At 35.9% G+C, this 22,467-nt stretch overlaps 1 pseudogene; it reads left to right on the top strand.

Annotated features, from left to right (window-relative positions):
- Nucleotides 1-593: 593 nt before the first annotated feature.
- On the top strand, nucleotides 594-22,024 carry LOC115304410 (annotated as a pseudogene).
- The last annotated feature ends 443 nt before the right edge of the window (nucleotides 22,025-22,467 follow it).

Genomic DNA, 22,467 nt, shown 5'->3' with positions numbered 1-22,467 from the left:
ATTTTCAGTGTGTGGGTTGATATTTGATATCCCAGATTGTGAAGGGTACTCTTGGTCACCACAGTCAGCACAGTGTCGAGCACCAGGGAGAAGATCAAGAAATTATGGGTTTAGCCTCTTCTAATTTCCCAAAATTATCCCATTCATACTCAATCTGTCTTAATTCTCTCCGCATCTTTACTTCTGTCTCACATGGAACTAATCTTTCTTGCACCTCTTTTGTGTACTGAGAGTGTGAGCTTAATGTACATTGACTTCCGTCATGTTTTTGATACAGTGGACACACAATGTTCCATTAATTTCAGGTGTACAGCACAGTGATCCAATACATTTGTACAGCTCCCTATGCTCCCACAAGCATAGCCACCATCTGTCCCCATGCATCACTATTACAGTACTAATGGCCGTTTCCTTATGCTGCACCTTTGATTCTTAGGACGTAGTCCTTCCAGATCAGTTACTCCTTTTAATCCAACAAACATCTCCAAATATTCATTATGAGCCTATGCCTTTCCTAGCATACTAATAAAAAACCCCAGAAATATCTGTACTTCCTGGAGTCTCAGACTAGGAAAAGAAAACTGCAATAAAAAATGGCTACTATTGGGGATAAATTCTGCAATAACAGAGGCTTCGAAGTATTTTTGGCATCAGAAAAAAAGAAAAAGAAAGGTAGCTGTGGTCTCTATGCTGCCAGGGAATTTAATGAGGTCGGAGGTAAAATGGGGAGGGAAGGCTTCACAGAGGGGGAAATGCCTTTGTTGATTGGTAAATAATTAGTGCAATTCTAATGGGCAGAAGAAAGGAAGTCTCCCAGGGAAAAGGCCAGATGCAAAGAACATCAAAGAAACCAGAGAAAGGTGAACTGCAATTGGAGACTTAGAAGTTAGATTAAGGATTGTCTAAAAGCCACCTCGTTGGGGATGGAATTTGTCCAGTTATGTGCTCACATCAGTTTGTAAGATACGACTCTGTATATGTCTTTGTCTTTTGACCTTGACCTTCACTTAGGCCAGGTCGGTAGCTTGAAGAAGGCCATAGTTTGAGTAATTATGACACTGAAATAGGCAAACACTACAAACCAGGGCTTTTTATCCCAGAGATCCAGTTCAACAGTTACTAGCACACTACTGACTTTATCTCAAGTGTCATGAGGAATCATTAAAAGATTTTAAATTAAGGTGTGACATCTAGTTTTCTATGGCTGCTGTGACAAATTACCACAGTTGGTAGCTTGAAACAATTATAATCACACACTTCTGAAAGTCAGAAATCCAAGATGGGTGTCAAAGCTAAAATCACGGCATCTGCAGGTCTGTTTTCCTTTGGGAGGCTCTAGGGAAATACTCTAGGCTTCCTTGCCTTTCCAGCTTCCAGAAGCTGACCACATCCTTTGGCTCATTCAAAATTGCTACCTCTGCATTGCCAACACAGTGTTGAGTATCATTTCTTATTCAAAACCATCAAGGTCTACAAGAGTCTTTCTTACGACACATCTGTCTGACACGCTGTCCTGCCTCTCTTTTCCACTTATAATCCTGTGATCACTCTGGGCTGGCCTGGATAATCCAGAATAACCTCCCATTATCAAGGTGAGCTGATCAGCAAACCTGATTCCATAGGCAACCTTCCCTCCCTCTTGCCATGCAATATTATTTATAGGTTCTGGGGAGGAGGACCTGTGTATCTTTGGGGAACCATTCCACACCTACTGTCACTTTCAATAAAATGTATTCTGGAAGCGGTATGGGAGATGGACTAGATGCCATGTTAGAAGGATAGGACAATATCTCAGGGAGATGAGAGCTTGAATTAAGTTAATGAAAGTTTGAATAAAAATGGTGAGGATAATTGACGACTTATATGTTGGACATAATGGTCTAGGGGAAATGCAAGAACCTGAAGCCTTAATATAATGCAAAACTGTATCAACAAGGAATGATATTTCCATTACAAACATAAGTTATCAAATGGAGTTTATATTTTGGTAAAATTACCTATTTTGTATTAGATTGCAAACCAAATCTGCAGGGTAATGGAAACGCTATATAATTTATCAAATCCTAGCAAGTAAAAGTCACTTCCCTTGATTCTTCAAATTTTTCTTCTGTGCCTTTCCTCTTGCTTTATAACATTCTGTCCATGGCTTTGAAATAAGTAAGAATGGATCGGAGAAACCAATATCATCTACTCCTTTATATGCTTGCACTCTAAAACCCACTCTTGAAGAGTTCATAGTAACTTTAATTGGTTCCTGGACCTGGACTAATGGCCTATGTGCTTTACATCTCCAAAACAGTAGCACAAACTACCTATAAAACAGTTACAGAAATGAAATATTTGCCACTGTTGTAAAAAGGCGCAATTGTATATATTCTTAAAAGAGTGAGATAAAAATAAGTTAGTGTATGTCAGGGGAAAAAGAAAGCCATCTCACTTGTGTCTGGCTCTTACCAGTTATGTGAGGGAAGGATTGATTAGGTAATTGCCTATTCTTTATAAGGGGAGTTAAAAAAACAAACACAAAAAGTATCCTTTTTATGATCATAAAACTGCCAGTTGCAATATTCCTAAATCTTTTCAAAGTGACAAATTATGCCTGTGGTGCCAGCACAAAGTAGATGTTCAACAAATATTTACTGAAGAAATAAATTAACATAAAGCAAAAGAAATATTTCTCAAAAACATTTAAAGATCCAGAAGTATATATTGATAACTCTTATGATGCCATGTATTAATATTTGTGGACATTGGACTTTGATCAGGGAACTAATCCAAGTCACTGTCTTATCTTCAACTGTCACACTGTCCCAAAATTTTCTCCTTGCTGTCATTCTTTTTTTTTCATAATATTTTATTGTCAAATTGTTTTCCATACAACATCCAGTGCTCTTCCCCTTAAGTGCCCTCCACCATCACCACCACCTCTTCTCCTCCCTCCCGCTTCTCCTTCAACCCTCAGTTCATTCTCAGCATTCAATAGTCTCTCAAGTTTTGCATCCTTCTCTCTCCCCAACTCTCTCTCCCTCCTCCGCTCCCCCTGGTTCTCCATTGGGTCTCTCTTGTTTTCCTGCTAGACCTAGGAGTACAAAATATGGTTTCCTTGCTGTCATCCTTGAGCCTCTCAAATCCACATCCACACTACAACATCATTAGTAAAATCAAAATACAGTATAACTCTCCTGCATGAAACCTCTAGTGGCTTCCCACCTCACTGAAAACAAGACTCCCAACCTTGGGTCTCCAAAGCTTATCATGACTGGCACCTCTTTAGACAGTGGGCCTCAGAACCTGCCTGGAACGTGTTGTCCCCAGATCCTGACCTGTAATCTCTGAAAGAAGGCTCTCCCACTAATCTAATGTGATTCCCCTTCTTATCCTACCAAGGTAATCACCTCATTTCATATTATTCATGGATCTTAAATATCTTCAAACTATTAGATTAGACATATTATTACTAATCTATTGTTATTTCATTTCCTTGTTTATCTCTGGTTTACTGCCTCCTCACCCATTAAAATCCAGTGTCGTGACACCAAATTGTGTTTGTTTTTATTCATTGTTCTATCTCAAGGTAAGCCCTCAGCAAATATTTTTGTATGATTTAATGCATATTATTACTTTTAAGCAAAATACATGCAATCTTATACAAACATCAATTCATAGTGTCTGATGAACTTAAAACTGACATCCATATATTCACCTCCCTTAAAATTTTACATACGTGAGACCCCCATTCACTGTTCAGACAAGAAATATATAAAGCATATATAAGGCTCATTTAATTCTCTGTTTCCACAGTGTCTTAATCTTCAGCATATTCTACTGGCTTTGTCCTCAAAGTAAATCCAGAATGTGAACAGACTCCTCCTATACCTCCAGTAACGTAATCCAAGGAGCATTAACTCTTCTCTAGACTTCCATAAAGAAAATAAATATTCAATTTTAGCCATGTTAAGTTTGAGAGGACATTCACATATACATATCATGTAAGTTGAGACTAAGGTTTAATAAAAAATATATTAAGATATAAATTGGGAGTTTTTATTCTGATGGGTATAAAATGATATCTCATTATGATTTTGATTTGCATTTCCCTGATAGTGAGGTTGAGCATCTTTTCACGTGTCTGTTGGCTATATGTATAACTTTTTTGGGGAAAAATGACTATTCATGCCTTTTCCTTTTTTAATTGGATTATTTGATGGGGATGTTGAGTTGTATAAGAATCAGAAAGACAAGAAATAACAAGTGTCAGCAAGGATATGGAGAAAAAAATACTTGTGCACATGCGTTACATTACATTATATAAGAATGTAAATTGGTGAGACCACTGAAAAACACTATGGAGGTTACTCTCAAAGTTAAGTATAGAAATATCATATGATCTAGTAATTCGACTAATGTTTACCCGAAGAAAATGACAACACTAACTTGAGACGATATATGCACCTCTGTTTGTCACAGCATTAGTTATAATAGCCCAGATATGGAAGTAACACATGCCCATCGATAGATGAATGGACAAAGAAGATGGGGTGTATATATATATACAATGAAATATTACTCAGCCATAAAAAAGATTGAATTATTGCCACTTGCAACAAAATGGATGGATCTAGAGAATATAACGATAAGTGGAATAAGTCAAATAGAAAGAAAAATAACATGATTTCACTTATATGTGAAATCTAAGAAACAGATGAACAAAGAAACAAACAGAAAACCAGACAATTAAATACAGAGAATTGGTGGTCACCAAATGGGAATTTGATGAGGGGGATAGGTAAGATATATAAAGGGGATTAAGTTGTACAAATTTCTAGTTATCAAATAATGTCACAGGGATAAAAAGTACAGCATAGGGCATATAGTGACTAATACTGTAATAATGTAGTTTGGTGAAAATGGTGACTATACTTATCTTGACAAGCACTGAGTAATGTAGAATTACCCAATAACTACATTGTACAACTGAAACTTAATATTGTGTGTTAACTATATTTCAATAAAAGAATTGGGATTTTTCAGTATATACATGGTGTTAAAGTCATGAGTCTCTTTCTTAAGAGATTTAGTTTAGATTGGATGCAATGCTACTATGCTTAGTGTTTGAAAAGAGGAAGAAGTCCCAGAAAACAAGATTAAGAAGTTAGTCAGTGAGATTTATGAAACCCCAATAAAATGTATTCACCTAGAACCAAAATGAGCAAGAGTTTCAAGAAGGAGCGACTAATCAACTATATTACATGCACTGACAGACCAATTAAGATGAGGGCTGAGAGTTAAACATTGGATTTAGCAACTCTGACAAAAATAATTTCAGTTTAGTGATCAGAATCAAAGCTTGAATAGAGTGAATTCGAGGGAACATTAGAGCTTAGTCATCTTGCATAACTGAAAATTTACATCAACTGAACAGTAACCCTCCATTTCCAGCTTCTTCCAGCCCCTGGCAATTCCATTCTATCTCTTCATGATCCGAATTCAATTCCTGTGGATATATATCCTGAACAAGGTCTAAAGATCTGTTGTGTAAAATATTATCTATCATTAACAATATTCCATTTGCACTAAAAAACTGTTAAGACACCTGGGTGGCTCAATCGGTTTAGTGTCTCTTGATTTCAGTGCCTTCTCAGTTCCTACTGACAGAGTGAGTCTGCTTGGGATTTTCTCTTTCCCCCTCTCTCTGCCCCTCCCCTACTTGTGCTGTCTCAGTCTCTCTGTCTCTCTCTCTCAAAATAAAGAAATAAACATTTTAAGAAATTAATTACTAAGAGTAATTTTTAAGTGTTAACAAGCAAACAAAATCAAAGGGCTATATAGAAACTTATAGATGGAATGGATAGGTCTACCACTTTGATTGTGGTGATGACTGCTCCAATCCAAACTCATATGCCTATGTCCAAACTCATCAAACTATAACCATTAAATATATGCAGTTGTTTGGGGCACATGGGTGGCTTGGTTGGTTAAGATTCAGGCTCTTAATTTCAGTTTGGGTCATAATCCCAGGGTTGTGGGACTGAGCCCTGAGTTGGGCTCTGTGCTAACAGAGCGTGGTTAGGTTCTCTCTCTCTGTCTCTCCCCCCTTCATGCATGTGCTCTCTCAAAATAGACAAACATTAAAAAATAAAAGAAATATATGCAGTTGTTATCAATTATATCTCAATAAAGCCAGGGATGGGGGAGAAGATTATAGGAGAGAAAACTTAGTAGTTGATATAGAAAAATATTTTAAGTACCTCGCCATATATGGGGTTATATTTATTCTAATTTCTCCATTTTTCACAATGAATGGAGAATGGTTTTAATTGGCTTTATATTAAGGGTTGAGGTATTTGGAATTTTAATCTCTGGCCTTTTCTTAAAAAGGTAAATGCAGTTAGTTGACTATAGAACATCCATTCCCATTCTTTGAAAGTTTCTTAAAGGGTTGTCAATTTGAACTCATCAAATGCTATTAATGCATGTACACAAAATTGTACAGCTTATGCTTATCTTTAAAAGTAAGATTGTTGTCTGAATGTTCAAAAATGCAGTTGCTAGGAATAATTTAATGTCTCACTTTCTTTTGTAGTATAACAATAGATAATTGTTTTATCATTCAGTCTCTGTTCCACATTCAATGGGGAAAAACACATTTTCCCCTCATTTTGTCTTTTTAAAAAATTATTTGAAATTATATGTGCTTGGTCATATAGCTATTAAAATACATGTTTCCTTCATACCAAAAGAACCTCAAAAATTTTAGGTAAGTTTTCTTAACAAGTACTAGGAATAAATCTATTTGAATATTAAACTCACCTTGCATATTATTCAATCAGAACTAGAATTTATGTGACTGATTAACCAGGAAATAATTGTTCAATCTTATCAAGAAAACTCAGAGTTAGGTAACTTAGGATTAGTACTTATCCAAGCATCTTCTCTTCCTCCTCTAGGTCAGAGGATGATCTGGATTATACCCCGTGTTTTATGAAGCTTTTTTGTAACATAGTTATGCATCCAAGGTATTTATTTTCTTGATGATCTTAATCCTGATATCAATATTCAAAGAAAGGCACTACATTTTTAAAAATGTTTATTTATTTTGAGAGAGAGCACAAGTAGAGGAGGGGCAGAGAGAGAAGGAGTCACAAGCAGACTCTGCTGTTGGCTGTCAGCACAAAGCCCAACAGGGTGGGGTGGAGGGCTCAATCTCAAGACCTGAACTGAAATCAAGAGTTGGATGCTTAACCAACTGAGCCACCTAGGTGCCCTGAAAGGCACTACCTTTTTAACTCAACACATTAAATGCAAGTTGCAGTGCCAGGTGCTAAGCAAATAACGATGTAATCCATGGGCAATCATCATATATTCATGTTTATATGCTAAGTACAATTTATGATATACTAGTAGTATTTTGAATATGTAAAAATTGGCTCAAACTAAATTAATGATATCCACTGTTAGAGTTAGTAATCTAATTCATGAAATAGGACATTCTCACCAGTAATAATCATTTTCATAATTCTAAATTATATTAAATTGGAATAGTTCATACAAATTTTGTATCTTGCTATTTTTAAAAATAAGCATCAATTTACCTAATTAGTTTTTCATAATGCATTGAGCTGTTTCCCCTGTCTGTTGCAGGTGGGAAGATAAGCTGGATCAGACCTGGTATTTTTTGAGGTTTTTCTTTAATATGGTGATAGCCATGAGGCACCTGGGTGCCTCAGAGGGTTGAGCCTCTGACATGCTTTTAGGTCACGATCTTGTGGTGAGCTCTAGTCCCCCATCAGACTTGCTTCTGTCAGTGTAGACCCTGCTTAGAATCCCCCCTCCCTGCCCCTCTCTTGCTTATGCTTTCTCTCTCAAAAATAAATATTTAAAAAATGTGTATACGGTCACAGCCATGGGTCTAAGCTATTTAATTTCTTTATGATCTGTAACATTGTTTCATGAAAACCTGCTTAAAATTAAAGTTCATGCTAATTAGGAAGAGATGTTAGCAAAAAGATCTGTTACATACATGTACTGCTAATATTCACAACTTATACTAAAAATCAACAGCCAGAAACTAAGAGGAAAAAATTAGTTTGCATTTACCAATCAATGAAAATTTACATGGGGTCTCAGGAGAAAAGAAAAAGGCAGGAGATACACTAACCTTCCGAAATGTTGACAGTGAGGAGGGAGATCTTCTAGGTCCCAGAAATAGTTATGTCTTGATTAGAAGGCATTCCAGAAGGACTCTTGATTGGCCCAACAAGCAAAGTGTCCCCTGTAAGGACTTATTAATGTTTCTTATTGATGACTAGTATGATTTTTGCAGTCATCCCTTATAGCAAAGAGTATATTTTAACACTGTTACAAATAAAGACTACATAAGATAATATTAGATTAAAAAATCAACCTTCCTTTGAACTCTTACCTACATCACCATCATCAAAATGGGCATCAGTGCTGCAGTGGATCTAAAAAGGATTCAAATCTATTACATTTGGTGTTTTATCTTCTCTTTATGGTGATAGAGCATTATAATGTAGAGGATATCTTCATTGTTATCTTCCCCAGTTGACTAATCATGTAATAATTCTATAATTCCCTCATCTACTCAGTCCATCTGTGCTTCCTGCATTTAATACCCTCAAGTTTAACAGTTCTTGCTTTCCTTGCATATAATGGTTTAAGCAGCCTGTTAAACAAAAGTTTCATATTGCTCTCTCAATATTGATAACAAAAGAGGGACAAAAATTGCCTCACAGTCCATAACAATTTGATAAACTTCAATTAACCAGCAATACTTGGTTCAATTCATCACTTCAAATTTAAGGGTTGTATTACTTTTATTAAACTATCTTAGGAAAAAAAAATCCTGTAGTCATTACTAGATATGACAGTGCTCCAAAGGTTTATATCATCATTTAATAATTTAATTAAACAAGGGGTTAGTAAATTGTCACTGTTGTATAAAAAGCATTCTTAAGTAAGCCTGAACCCTTAATGAAAGATTCTTCTGTTTTTGTTTTTATTTTAGAGAGAGCATGAGTGGGGCAGATGGGCAGAGGGAGAGAGGGAGAGAGGGAGAGAGAGAGGGAGAGAGGGACAGAGGGAGAGAGGGAGAGAGGGAGAGAGGGAGAGTGGGGAGAGTGGGGGGAGGGAGAGGGGGAGGGGGAGGGAGAGGGGGAGGGAGAGGGGGAGGGGGAGGGAGAGGGAGAGGGAGAGAGAATCCCAATCAGACTTCACACTCAAATGCAGAGACTGACGTGGGGCTTGATCCCATGACCATGAGATCATGAGCTCAGCCAAAGTCAAGAATTGGATGGTCAACCTACTCATCCATGCAGGAGCCTCAAGATTCTTCTGTTTTAGGACAAAACTCTTTTGATAATGTGGACTTTATACTAGTTGACAAGTCAGATTGCAGTGGACTATGGGGCGGATTGCAAAATCAACCATAATTCTCCACCACTCTTCAGATGATGCTCCTTTATTACGTGACTTGGCAGTTCTTTGTATCAATAAATGGAATTTCTTTCTCTGCCTCTTGAATTTGAGTTGTCTGTATGATTTTGTTTGCCAAGAGAAGGGTGGCAGATGGAATAGTGCAAAAGTTCCAAGCCTAGACTTCAGGAGGCCCTGCTCTCTTCCTTTCCTTCTCCCAGAGACCTACTTGGCTGCCATTTGAACAAGACTGGCCTACTTTCTGGAGGTAGATAAACCATACAGTGCACACAAAAGGTACCCACCTGAAGTTTTCCTAGTCTAACTGAGCATTAGCTGGTATGGGACCTGACTACAAAGACGTAGGGAGTGCAGCCAACATCCCTGTGCCTTCCCAACATTATATCAGCAGACCTGACAAGTCGACTCATGGATTCTTAAGCAATAATATAATGTGTTAAGACAGTTAAGTTTTGTGGTGGTCGGTAAGCAGCAAAAGCTAACTGATCCAGGTAGAAAGAACCCCAAGAAAAAGGAAGGAATTATTATAATCTTAGTGAGATACATCAGGACAGCTATAGGAAATGATGAAAGCCCCTTAGGAACAACTAGAACCCAGGCGTCAATCTTAGGACTCTTCTTCTATATATCGGTCAATTAAGGCTAGAGTTACATTGCACAAAAGGACAGCTCTTTGGGGGACACAACTGAGAATACTGTCAGAAAAAGAGGTTTAAAAAAGACATCCATCACAAAATCTTGTTCCAGTGTGAGAAGCCTGTGGTGGCAGTGGTTCGTCATGTATATACTGAAACTCCATCCTCTGATGTGAACCTGTCTGCATACCCAAATTTCCTCTTTCCTCCAGTTTGGTACTTCAATACCCTTGTAACTCCCAGCTGATTTTGGCAAAATCTTACGATATTCTTTCATGGTAATGATTTCTAAAAATCGAAGGATCCCTTTTTAACATTCAAGAGTCTGAGAATCTCTGCAACTCAAGGAACCCATTGTGTGCAAAGTAGTCTAAACAAGAATATACATTCTTTGAATGCCATATCAATTCATGTTCTGACTCAACCACCTTATGACTGATTTTTACCAAGCATGTGTTCATGAAATTCATGTAAGTCCAGGAATAATAAAGGCTTTCTTAAAGTCTAAGTCCTGAACCATCGACTATATTTTTGTTGGAAATGAAGGTGTGATCGAGCTCAATGTGAGAGAACTAAAAAGTATGGTAAAATGCTTTATTGCAAAATACATTTGTTATGCAAAACCGAGAATAGAAAGATATTTTTAAAATTCCCATTACTCATAAATTTTAGGATTGAAAAATTTTAGGTTAAAAATTATTTTTATATATAAGTTTAGAAATAAGTTTAACATCAAACCTTTGAATCGATTAGGTTTTTGAAATGGTACAAATAAAGATTAGCATTTTGGTGGGTCCTTCAATGATGATGAATGGTACTCACTCATGTCAATATAATCTTGTGGAAATAGAGGATGGTAATCAATTTTCAAAAGAGTAAGGTTTTACTAGATTTGGTGGTCCTGAAAAGATGCATATTGTGTATGGTTTGGCTTTCGTTTTGAAATTGAATAGGCTAGACAATAATGTAATCCATTTTATATTATATATATACTTGTACTCGAGGGTTCATTTCATATTATTTTCAAATAATCCATTTCATCTAATATCATTGTTTTTACAAGATGAATTTTACAATGTATGGTAATATTAAATTGCTCAAAGAAAGTATGCTGAGAAGTTTGTGACAAAATTTTAATGTATTATATACATTGTAAAATGTTATATCCAGCTTGATCATATATATTTATGAAATAAATTGGACACATATTACTTAATATTGTTTTCTCCTTTAAAAATGCTTTGTTTATGTCTTTTATCTGTCCATTTATAAATAAATAATTGAATTATAATCAAAACACATATCCTTCAAGCAATTGTGGACAAAAAACAAAAATCTTGTAGTTTATCTAGCTTTTTCTTCTTCTGAGGACAGCAGTGACTGGTGTTATCAGTTTTCCACATCCTTCATGGGCATAGTACCCAGAAAGACAGTTTTGAAACGTATTCCACATAGTTTCTTAGAGTAGAGGACCCAGTAATTTTAATCCCCTGTTGCCTGCACAGCATTATACCCACTCCTCAATGACCCTTTATTCATTTTTCACACATTCGTGTCACTTTCTCCTTCTTTCTCTATTCTTCACATCTATCCAAGATTTCCTCCTAAATAAAACTACCATCACTAAAGTCTTCTGTAATACTTTAAATACTTTTGATTTTGACTCAGGTTACTATCTCACAGTTTGTGGGACTGAACCCTGCATCAAACTCTGTGCTGACAGCATGCAACCTGCTTGGGATTCTCTTCTCTCTCTCTCTCTCTCTCTCTCTCTCTCTCTCTCTTTTTCTGCCTCTCCCCCACCTACATACATGGTCCCCCTCTCTCTCAAAATTAACTTTAAAAAATAAATATAAAATCATTTGTTGTATGTATTGTCCTGCCCTCTACATTTCTGAAGCTATGTACTATCTTATAAATTCCATCATGAATTATAAGCTTTTGTTTAAAATTATCCATAGACAAAGACATTTAGTAAAGATGTATCTAAGTTAAATAAGAATTTAACTATACTGCACAAACTTTAAAACATTTCATTCCATGAAATCTACTTATAAATAGCTAGATCAGAAAAAGGCTATGCACATGGAAGAAATACATACTATATTTTCTATAAATTTCTTGGATTATGGGGGCAAGTACGTACATTGGAGTTTTGGTGTTGCATTTTTAGACAAGAGGCTCAGAGCTCAACTCTTTATCTAAAGTTCTCTGGCCTTGAAAATATAGTCCTGTATTTTCTGAGAAACTTCTCACAATGCTGTAAATGCATTTTGCCTTGAGGCAGATCTGAAAATGTCCAGGAATAGATTGCTTGGGCTTTATAATTCTATTCTTGAAATTAGATAAAATAAAGAATGGGAAACAAAAGTAAATTTTTAGAGTTCAAAAAATATATTTGGGTAAAGTGTGTCTTCAATCTTAATGTAGAACTTTTATTCAAAACTAAGATTCATTTAGAGTGAATGTCTTAATATTCAGAAAATATCCCACTGATTTCTAATTTAAAATAGTGTAGGACTATAATAATTCATTAAAATATAACCAAATTGTGGCTATACCTTTCATCTACATTCTGCCTAAAATCATGATATGATTTTAATATACTCATTTGTAAGATGGTTAAGAACAGTACTGATTTTATTTTGCTTGGTTACATTTACAAAGTAAATACAGACAACTTAAACACATGTTTCACCTCATTTCAAAACTTAGTTGTCCTCATGGAACTGTAATCACGCCCAGCACTGGAAAATAAACATACTTACAGGAAGAACTAATGTTTGTCTCTTTGTTTTGCATTTAATTTTTCTATGTCTTTCCCCCTCTCTAAAGGAAGGAAAAATAGTCATTTTATGAGGCATCATGTATAATCTCTGTGTAAAATTTCTGCTACTTAAGAAACCTATCCTTTCTTCCATGCAAAAACTCTCGATATTCTTGATAGTTCCAATATATTTTTTAAAAGAAGGCTGGTAGAAAGGACTTCACTTAGTACCAGCAGTAAAGTAGTAAGCTATCTTGCTAACAAAGTTCTACAATCATTTGTTTTGTGCCTGGATGGCCCCGTTGGTTGTATTTTAATGTTTATTTTTTTGAAAGAGAGACAGAGAAAGACAGAGCATGAGTCCGGGAGGGGCAGAGAGAGAAGGAGACACAGAATCCAAAGCAGGCTCCTGGCTATGCGCTATCAGCACAGAGCCTGACACAGGGCTTGATCCCATAAACCGCAGGGTCATGACCTGAGCCAAAGTCAGACACCCACCCAAGTGAGCCACCCAGGCGCCCCTAAATCAAACAACTTCTAAGAGAAGAATATTTTGTTGCTCACATAATCAAGCATTTCCATGATGACCAAATATCTTTAAAGTCATAAGGGCAATTGGCAGTTGATAATTCAAGGAGGAAGGGGTGGCTCTCGCTTCCTTTATCATTCAACCTTCTGTGATTTAAAACACAAATTCCGGATTTTTAGAAAAAATTACCTTTTTTAGCACCACAAACATTATTTCCATCAATTTTTCAGGAATAAGTTTCCTTGTCATGTGAATAAGTTATATGTTAGAGCTCTTTTAAAGAGTTCCCAAGAAAAGCTTTTAAAAAGTTGGAAATTTTTAAATGTTAAGAAGACAGATGATAATTAATGAATATATTTTATATTTTTGGAATATGGCTTTATTATTAATTTTCCTCCCAGTGTACATCTTATTTCACATGACTTAAATATTTGATCCAACCATATGTTAATCTTTCCCTTGAAACTAATGATGAAATCTAAATAGACACTGAGCATTCTGCTACTGAGAAAAAAAAGTCAATATCACCATAAAAGAACAAAAATGAATAGCAAAACATGGATGATTTTCAACCTCTGTGTCAAGTTATTCCTCATCTGAGAACAGATTTTGTAATGTGACTTACTGTCTCATCAAAAAAGAACATAAAATTTATTTAATATTATGAATATAAGTTTCTAATATTAGACTAATGGAGATTTAATTTTGCCTTCATTATCCATACAAAATGATTGTACTAATTTTTACTAGTCTAATAATGACTTTTTCAAAGATGATAAAAAGGGATCGCACTAATAATGGTGGTGATAGTGCATAAAGAGGTAGAGGGAAACAGAGAAACAAGTTTAAATGGCTATGAAAATCACTATGTTGCTTACCTACAGACATTTAAAAGTGGATTACTCAAAGATAGATTACCTTAATCTTCCAAAATCTCTCTGTATTACATTCTGAAAATCATGTTCTACCAATAAGCTAGTACATATTCCCATAGAGTCCTTATGAAGTAGGATAAGAAACATAAAACAAAACAAAAAAATACCTTGGGTATTATACAAAAAGGAAATGATGTAGAATTAGCTAAAAATAAAAACAAATGCTATATCCAATTTCGTAACTTCTATCAATACGGAAAGAGAAGTTTCTCTATCACATCTGTGTTTCATGGCAGGGGATGATCGATAGGGAAGAGAAGACTGGCTAAGCCCAAGAACCCAGCACTCCAAGGTTTTGCACAGATAAACACATGAACACACACACACCAGAAAAATTATCTTGCGATTCAGGTATTAAACCAGTTTTCTAACTGCATAAAGATCATCTATATCATAATATCTAAACTAGGTCTTCTTTGAAGTTATGCATAAAAATTAGCTCTATGTAATATTTTTCACACAGTAAGATGTGTCTCTTCGTAGCACTTATCACACCGATAATTTTAAATGTGTTTTCTGACTATTTACCTAATATCTCTTTCTCCATAGAACCACTGATGACATGGATCATAGTCATGATTGTCCATCAGAACCTCAGTGCATGACCCAGTGCCTACACCATGACAGGCACTTCATAGATATATCTATTGAATAAATGTGAATGTTTGAAGAAATGAAAGGTTGTGTTCTTGAATGCATCATGGTTTTCTAAACAGCGATAGAAATGAAATAATTATACCTTGGTATAAGATCAGGACTGAGCTCTAGGTGTTCAATACATATTGCTGTCAGAATACCTCACAACTCAAAAGCAATGAGGTAAATAAAGCCTTTGGATTAGTTTTATGACACAAGAAAAGTGTACAGGTACTATTCTACTCACACAGTGCAAAACCAAATGTTGCTACCAACCAAAATGAGTCTTTGGATATAGTGGGTATCATTCTCCATTAAGGAAATCTTAGTACACTCAGCACTGACTATGAGCAGGCTTTGAAGTCTGGTCCTGCCAAATGTCCCCAGGGAGGTTATGGAAGTGCTCACTGCCTAAAGCACCTCAATGAAAAGTGAGTGTGGGATATATCTAACATACATCTGAGGAATAGGATTACTTGTAAACCTCTTAACTGAATGCCTGGCCTATCTCAGAGGGTTGTGTGTAGGTTAGTTTTAATAATTTTGATGACAATTTTAAGTTATGTCATAGGCCTTATATTTCTATATATATTTGAACAGTGTTTCAGGAGACAAATTTTGTTTTGAATAAGAAAGGACAAGAAAACAGTCAAATTAATCAACAGTAATTCAATAACATACATGTTATTAACATACATGTATGTGTATGCGTATAGTGTGTTTTGTGTGTGTGTTGCCCTAAAGGGCAACTTAATATTCAGTGACCAAAACACAAAAATGCTCAAGGAATGAAGTTTGATTTCTAGTAGATGAGGTGGACAAGGATCAATAAACATAATAGTTACATTGTACATTAGGAAATGCCAAGTACTATATAGAAAACAGTAAGACATTAAAATAGAGTAGAACTGAGGGTTCAATATTGGTGGAGGTTAGGCTACAATTTAAAAAAGATAGTGAAGACATCTTCAAGGTTCATTTGGGCATGGACTTATAGGTAGTGAAGTTGTTAGCCATGTGGAGAATATGTCAAGTACAGGGAAAAGCCAGTGCAAAGGCCCTGTGATCAGAGTAATCATGATGTAATAAGGGAAAATCAAGGAAGCCTATGTGGCTGGAACTGGATGAGTGGGGGCTGTCATGTAGGAACTTCTCTAATTTTTTAATCTTCTGATACCTTTCCCTTAGTTGCTAAGATGTTGATTAAAACACATTTTAGTGTAAATAAATCAAAGCTATACATATTTTACATTATGATTTAATATTCAATTTTGTTTGTCTAATAGAGCTTTTAAGACACCAACATTTTAAAGGAACCTATTTCTGATGTTTTTTTTCTAAGTGACCAGGAGTTAATATAATTTTTTTCCACATCATCAGGTCTCTTAACTGATCCTATCTTCAATCAAACTTACACTCTTCTCTCCCAAACCAGTTTTGTTTCAGAGCTTCCTATTTGGTGATGGTCACATAAGAATGGAGCAGCATAGCCGTCTTTTGCTTCTGTCTCCCTAATTCCTCTTATCTATTGAATCGTCAAGAATTGCTTATCTTTTCCCTTTAAACACTCTTTCCTTTCTCAATTCTATTTCTCAGCTCAGGGCCCGTGTGAAGGCTCCTCACCTACTTTTTACACCACTGTCAAATTAGCAGTGTGAGAGTGCACATCTCCATCAAGCGAGTCTAGCAGGACAGATCAATAACTGGTGGATGCGGCCTTGACTCTCTCCATCCCTCCGCCCCTCCTTGTCTGTCCCATATTAATTGGGTAGTAATTTAGCCCCCGCTCCAAGTAGGGCTACGTGTATGTTAACATGCACCAGTGTGGTCTTTTTAGTGGCTTTCCAATACTGTTAGCCAAAACGCTCACTTCTAGTGCTGACTGAAGCAGCAAAAGAAGTAATAAGAAACCTGGTTTATGACCTTCTTTAAGAGGCAGGTTTGTAAAGATGAGGACACGCTTACACTGGGAAATCTGTAGGATGAATGAAGTTAGGGAGTAAAGGTTGCTGCAATATCCCCAAAAGGTGACAACATCATCTTCTAGGGAAACCAAAGAAAATCAAGGTGCCCAGGTGCTTCAGAATAAAGATGAATTATTTTTCCAAAAAGATTGGATTGCATTTGTTGGTAGTGATTTTATGGTATATGTATGTGTGTGTGTGTATATAACATCCCATAGCTTGAAATGTCAGAGATATAAAAATATCACATCTGTGAAACGTCTAGAATGGAAAAGTTATAGTTGTGTCATTGTCATATTCCATTGAAATTTAACTGAACTTGGAGTCAACGTCTAAAGAAAAGGTAAAATAAGAAATACAACTTAGATGGAGTTTCTATTCATATAAAAGAGAAATCAGGTTCCAGGAAGTGAACGATTTTTCTTAACATGAGTTTTTTTGATGCAAATATTCACCCATTCAGTGTTCTAGAACATAGCACGTTGATTTATAACCCTCAAATAACTTGTGCAAACTACAGTTACAAAATTGAGTGACTGGATAAACTAGCATAATGTCACAAGAGACAAGGCTGAGACACACAGCCTAGATTTGAGACTCAGGTCAATGCAATTTTAGGTAAGTAAGTTATTTTATCTTCATAGGTTTTACTGATTTTACAATTGAGATGCTTATGTTGACTTATTGATCTCTAGGACCCAGCTCTATAGAAAGAGTGGCCTTGAGAATGAAGATCTAGATCGATCCATATCTACCTTCATCTATATCCATCCCCATCTATTCCATTGAAAAGCTACATAACTCAACTGGAAAGTAAAACACAGCTCACTTCCGTTATTTCTACTAAGTCATGGATTTGTAGATACATGCTCAGGGAAATTCACCCATGGGCACTCTTGCACACAGTAGTCACTTTATGTGAAACCAAAACAAAAATTTAAGGAGTTGCAGAAGGTATGTGAGTCCATTACAAATATCCACTTGGCTGCATTTTTTAGAATTAAAAATGAGGAAAAGATAGTGTTTCCTGCAGAACTTTAATTTCTGAAAATGCTAAATGCACATATACATCTGGTTTTTTTCCTATCCTATCAACATGGCCATAATTGAGTTACTGCCTTAAATTCAATATGGCATGTATATTCATAAAAAGTGATCTAAGTGCCTTCAACAGAAGGATAAGACATAGATAAGTCTTTGTCAATTATTAAGTTAAATACATTAAATATAGACATGTATATGTGGGGAGTTTTCTTAACTAGGGTAAAAACTGTATAAACACAAATATTGCATTATATTCATGACTGTATTACAAAGCTAAAAATAGAATTTATGAAGATGATTTTAATATATATTAAATGATTTTAGGAGGCATGTGGTCTGATCCCCTCTCTCTCTTTCAGCTCTCTAAGGGGAAGATTCAAACAAAACGCATGAAGAAAATATAAAATAATTGGGTAGCAAACACATCCCACAGTACACTTGTGTGCAAGCAGAATTCTAAAATGACCCTATGATCTCCACCCTCTGTTATTACATCCATCACTAGGATACACTATATGATAAAAGATATTTTGTGGATGTATTTATGGTTACTAATCAATTGACCATATGATCAGTCTAAGCCTAATCAGGTGAGTCCTTTAAAAACAGTGTTTTCAGGGCACCTGGGTGACTCAGTCAATTGAGTGTCTGACTTCAGCTCAGGTCATGATCTCTCAGTTGGCGGGTTTGAGCCCCACATCAGGCTTTGTGCTGACAGCTCAGAGCTGGGAGCCTGCTTCAGATTCTGTCTCTCCCCCAACCTGTTCCTTCTCTCTATCACTCACTAACTCAAAAATAAACATAAAAAATAAAAACTATTATTTTCACACTATATGCTAACTTGGATGCAAATTTTAAAAAGTAAATTAAAAAAAGAAATAAAACAATGGTTTCTCAGGATGATAATAAAAGAAGAAGAGAGATCCTAAAGCAAAAAGAATATTATGGGGGATGTGGGGGAGATTTCATTGCCTGTTTAAAGATGGAGGAAGTTTTTAGAAAGGACAGGAGAGGACTCTAGAAGCGAAGAAGGAACCCAGTTGACATCCAACAAGAAAATCAAGACCTAGTCCTACAACGGCCTGGACTGAATTCTGCCAAATAAGCTGAAGGAGCTTGAAAGTATGTTCTTTCTATGGGGCGCCTGGGTGGCTCAGTCGGTTAAGCCTCCGGCTTCAGCTCAGGTCAGATCTCACGTTCGTGGGTTCGAGCCCTTCATCAGGCTCTGTGCTGACTCTAGCTCAGAGCCTGGAGCCTGCTTCAGATTCTGTGTCTCCTTCTCTCTCTGCCCCTCCCCCTCTCATGCTCTGTCTCTCTCTGTATCAAAAATAAATAAAATATTAAAAAAAAGTTTTAAAAAAGAAAGTATGTTCTTTCTCCCAAGACTCCTAGAAGGGGCTATCCCAGTGACACTTGATCTCAAACTTTTGAGACATTAGGTAGAATACCCAGTAATTCCACTTAGTCCACTTCTGACCAACAGAGCTGTGCAGTGAGTGGGTGGTGTCTGAAGTTGCTAAGTTTGTTGTACCTTGTTATGCAAAAGATTGGAAACTACTATCACTTCTAAGGCCTCAGGTTCATCTCACATATAAAAATAAACTGTGAATGAATTAGAAACCTAAAGGGAAAAACAAAGCTCCAGTTTTTTTAAATATAGAAAAATGTCTTATGACCTGAGATGGAAAAAAGGGTATTTTAAAAAGAAAAATAAAAAGAAACACAAAAAGTAAAAAAAACATTATTAAATTTGGATCCACTGAAAATCTCAGAAAAAAACTTTCATATTCAAAGTAGAAAGACAAACTTACACTGCAAGGTGATTTTTAAGATCTCACTTAAAATTATTACTTAAAATTATCATTTAATTATAATTTAAAAAATGACAAAAGTCAATCCAATAGAAAAATTAGAATATCCTATAAAAAGAGAAATTACATTAAAACTGAATTGCTTTATACATATATGAAAAATACTCAACCTCCACAGTAAATAGAGAATTGCAATTTTCCTAGAAAGCCATGTACTATTTCACGCCCATCATATTGACCAATGTAAAACAGTCTGTGTGTCAATAAAAGGGAAATTTGTATGAGATTTTGGAGACTAAATTGCTATACTCTGGAATCTAATTTGGGATTACCTAATAATGTTAAAGGTGTCAATTTCCATTAGTCAACTTTCTTATTTCTAGTTTACTCCTAAGAGAAACTTCCACATATGTTCATGTGGAGAATTACAACTTAGCTTCTAGTGAAAAACTGCAGACTACTTAAATTGTGGTCTTCCAGCAGAATGTGTAAACCAGAAGTGATATTAAGGTACAGGTACAAGATACTGTTCATCTTAAGTTAAATAAATCCCAAGATCCTAAATTTCTAAATACATTACAATCTAGCATTACACTAGATTTTTCTCCATTTCTAAGTACAACTTTTCTAACACTGAACCACACACACACACACACACACACACACACACACACACACTTCACCAACTGTGAATTTCTCATTTATCTGGCAAATAAAAATACCTCCATCACACTAAACCCTAAATAAATTTTAAGATATGTTCTGGGAGGTGTCTCCTCTGTTCACGAGTCATGTCATGATTCATCAGGGCCTCCTTCTTTCCTTGATTATTCATAAACGATAAAAAATGGCATATGGATATTAGTTTTTATTTGGATTATCTAAATTAGAAATATTATATACACGGGCAATTCTGGTTTAACAACTTCCAATCTTTAATAGCTTAAATATGACTAACAAAACATTGTGTTTGAGAGAGGGTCTTATTAAAGAAAGGTAAATTTAGAAAGAAAATTTGATAAATAAAGAGACCTTTAACAAGATAATTAAATGCAGGGTGAAAAACACCAGGGACTCAGGAGGGAATCTCCATTCCTGCTGTTCCATGCACTTTCAGGGAGTCCGTACCCTTTCTTCATTTTGGGACCTCCTTCATCAGTTTCCACTCCAGTGGAGGTATTTTGCCCTTAGTCAGTCCCCACCTTTTCATACAAAATATCACCAGAATCAAGGCCTAGGTGAAGTCTACCAAACTCATGTTCAAGGGAAGCAAGGCCAAGACTAAGAAGAAAAAGGGTAAAGAGAAGAAGAAACAAGAGACAGGATGAGGAAATTCAACTTGCTATTATAATCTGGTGGACATTAACCACCTTTGGTCAAGTATCAGGAATGACAACAATTGAAATGGATAAAGGAAACTACATACGTGCCTTTGACAATGGACTTCTTCCACTGGGAGCTCCACAAAAAGATGATGATGAGAGCCCTCATTCTCCAGACCAGTTTACAGCTGTAAATTGCCTGGTTTCAGAACTGTACTGAAATCTGGCTATAGAAAATATTGTAGTATCAGTTCAGATGGACTCGTTTTGGGGTGTTTGGATGCAACTGGACCAAGGGAACAAGGGGAACTAGTTTTTCAAGATGAGAAAATGGTGGGGGGGGCACCTGGGTGGCTCAGTCAGTTAAGCAGCTGACTTCAGCTCGGGTCAAGATCTCATGGTTCATGGGTTCAAGCCCTGTGTCAGGTTCTCTGCTGACAGCTCAGAGCCTGTAGCCTGCTTCATATTCTGTGCCTCCCTCTCTCTCTGGCCCTTCCCGGCTCACACTTTCTCCCTCCCTCCCTCCCTCCCTCTCTCTCTCTCTCTCTCTCTCTCTCCTCTCTCTCAAAAATATATAAACATTAAAAAAAAGAGATGTGAAAATGGTTTTATTTGCCTCAAATAGCTGCTTTGTTAGAGTCAATGTAGCAGGCAATACAGAAGCAAAAAAAAAAAAAAAACTAAAAAAACCCACAGGAGAAGAAGAAATGATAAAGATTAGATCTTGTGCTGAAAAAGAAATAAAGAAAAAAGAGGGTATTCAAAAAGAAACAAAAGAAATGTTAAACAGTGTGAAATCAATTATGTAAAGTAATTTCAGAGCTTCCAAGACCACAAACTTAAAATATGTAAAGATGACAGTAAAATTCTCAAAAAGTCCTGGGACAGGAGAGTAAAATTGAAAGCCAATAGATCCAGCAGATGACCAGAATTTTTGTTTCTGTCTTCTCTTATATTTTTTTCCTGAATAGTCAGTGAAGGAAGTGTTTCTACAGAATATATAAAAAACATATAAAATTAAATGCAAACACTATGTATATGCATCATTATTGTATTAGCTGGGCCACTAAAGTTTTCAACTTACCCTAAATAAAACTCAGAGTTAGAAACCTTACATGTTTTCTTTCTTTCTTCCTCCCCATGGAGGGTTCCTTAATAGAATAGTTAAGATCTATTTGTTGAGAAGTTCTGCTCTTGGAGTAGTTGTATTTCTATTTTTCCTGATAACTACCATTAAAACCCTTGGAGACACATAAATTATTTCTCTAGGTATAGATGGATTTTAAATATAAAGGAAACCTAAGAAGAATTTGAAAGGTGGAAAAAAGAAGGCAGAGAGACTAGGAATCTTGAACCCTAAGAAGTGAT

Source organism: Suricata suricatta, chromosome 2 (assembly GCF_006229205.1).
Source record: "Suricata suricatta isolate VVHF042 chromosome 2, meerkat_22Aug2017_6uvM2_HiC, whole genome shotgun sequence".
NCBI classification, from domain to species: domain Eukaryota; kingdom Metazoa; phylum Chordata; class Mammalia; order Carnivora; family Herpestidae; genus Suricata; species Suricata suricatta.
The sequence above is the reverse complement of the archived record's forward strand: the minus strand, read 5'-3'. Positions and strand labels throughout refer to the sequence as shown.